We start from the raw sequence: 2471 nt of genomic DNA, 5'->3' as shown, positions 1-2471 counted from the left end.
TCTTAGAATTGGGAACAAAACACCCATGGAAGGAGTTACAGAGACAAAGTTTGGAGCTGAGACAAAAGGATGGACCATCTAGAGACTGCCATATCAGGGGATCCATCCCATAATCAGCCTCCAAATGCTAACACCATTACATAGTCTTGCAGTAGACATCTGATCTGATTTTTACAGTGTTCCCACCCTATCTTCTGCTACATTCCCTGAGCCTTAGGTCTGTGTGTGTGTGTGGGGGGGGTTGTGTTGTATCAAATGGGTCTGGACACTCCATGGTCAGTTTTGTTCTCTGCATTTCAAAAATTGTGGCTTTCTCTAGTGGACTCCATCTGAAGTGAAAAGAGGCTTCCTAAAGAATAGGCAAGTATAACTATCTTTTCCATTAATGTTGCCAATGAAACTCAAGTCTTCATGCTTGAGCAGCAAGTGATTATAATCACACAGCTATGTAACCAGCTCCATGTTTGTTTATATTATACTTGTCTTTATTTTGGGGGGGGGGCTTTCACAATCTGTACAATGAAATAGTATCACAAGAACCATCCATTTCCCTCCCTTATCTCTGCCAGAATCCTCCTCAACATATTCCTTTTCCAATTTTATGTTTCTTTTTCCCTTTTGAATACCCCTGTAAATCCAATCAGTGCTGCTCATATGTGCATGGATATGGGCCATCCACTGGAGCATGGGAATCTTATCAGTGGTGACTTCCTCAAAAAGAATGATTTTACCAGTCCCAACAGTCATCACAGGCCAGTAGTGTCCAAAGTGTTTGTGGGGACTGAAGATCACTTTCCCCTTTGGTGCAGGAATTTTGGCTGGCTTGATCTTGCTGCCTTTTGCACATACCATAGGTGCTATGAATATGTGTGAGTGTAATTTCCATGTCATGACCAGAAGGCAGCATTTCACAGCACTCNTCCTTGTCCTTTGCCTCTTACACTCCACCTCGTTTTCCATGATGCTTGCTAAGTCTTGTTGGTTGTGGGCTTAATAAAAATGTTCCTTTTAGGGCTTAGTACTCAGTTTTTTTCTTCCTAGCACTTTGACCTCCTATGCTCTCTGTTGAATGCTGATTGATGTAAATAGGTTTTCTGACTAATTTGACACCAACCCAAGTCTATGTTCATAAGGACAAAATTTAGAAGACAATTCAACTTGAAGAGAATAGAACAAAATAATAACAAAAGGTTTTATTTTAGGGACTATAACATATCTACCTTGTGCATTTGATCAGGACTATAGTATTAGTCATGGAATCCCCTCTTTTGGAGCAAATCTATGAACTTTGTTACTCCATAATCATCGTTACTACACAATCAGTTGCATCACTGGGCACATATCCAATTTTGCAGGACAATATTATAGCATGGTGCTTTATGAGTTCTTGTGAATTGAAAGAACTCCTAGCTAAATTGATAGTGGTAGGAAAGGAAGATGTAGACATAGGAAGTTAATTGGCAATTAGGATGAAGTCAAAAGTTCCCCGTTACAACACAACTTACAATTAAGATACTTTATTACAGATTTGTTTTAATTACTTTTTTACAAATATTGAGAAACAAATGGTTCATGTCATGGCTTATATTTTTGTAAATGGCATAGAAGGTAAGAAAGGTATGCAAAATATAATCTTGTTGAACTATACATAAACTATTTTATGAGCAAAAATTCTTGTGAAAAATGCTATGAATAAAGGTAAAAACATAATATACTGTGTTTACCATGTGTATTGGTGCATACATACACACATCTATATGCACACACACATATCAAGTGAAAGAGGAGAGTAGGTTGAAGAGAGTGAGAGACAGAGAGACAAAGAGACAGACACAGAAACAGGACAGAGAGCCATTCTTTAGCTCCATTAGTGTTAGGTTTAAGAACTCTCTCTTTATTGGGTCTTTGTGTGGTTTTGGTATCATCATAACGGTGGCTTCAAAGAATGAACTGGGTACTGTTCCTTCTGTTTCTATTTTCTGGAATAGTTTGAAGAGTATTGGTATTAGATCTTCTTTGAAGGTCTGGTATAATTCTGCACTAAAACCCATCTGGTCCTGGGCTTGTTTTGGCTGGGAGACTTTTAATGGCTGCTTCTATTTCTGTAGGAGTTGTGGGACAACAAAATAGATAAACCCTTAGCCAGACTAACTAGAGGGCACAGAGAGAGTATCTAAATTAATAAAATCATAAATGAAAAGGGATACATAACAACAAAATATATCTTAAAATAATTACTGTTTGTTGAATATTTTTTAAAATTTTTTTTTAATTACGTATTTTCCTCAAGTACATTTCCAATGCTTTCCCAAAAGTCCCCCATACCCTCCTCCTCACTCCCCTACCCACCCATTCTCACTTTTTGGCCCTGGGTTTCACCTGTACTGGGGCATATAAAGTTTGCGTGTCCAATGGGCCTCTCTTTCCAGTGATGGCCGACTAGGACATCTTTTGATACATATGCAGCTAGA

Source organism: Mus caroli, chromosome 7 (assembly GCF_900094665.2).
Source record: "Mus caroli chromosome 7, CAROLI_EIJ_v1.1, whole genome shotgun sequence".
In the NCBI taxonomy this organism is placed as follows: domain Eukaryota; kingdom Metazoa; phylum Chordata; class Mammalia; order Rodentia; family Muridae; genus Mus; species Mus caroli.
The sequence above is the reverse complement of the archived record's forward strand: the minus strand, read 5'-3'. Positions refer to the sequence as shown.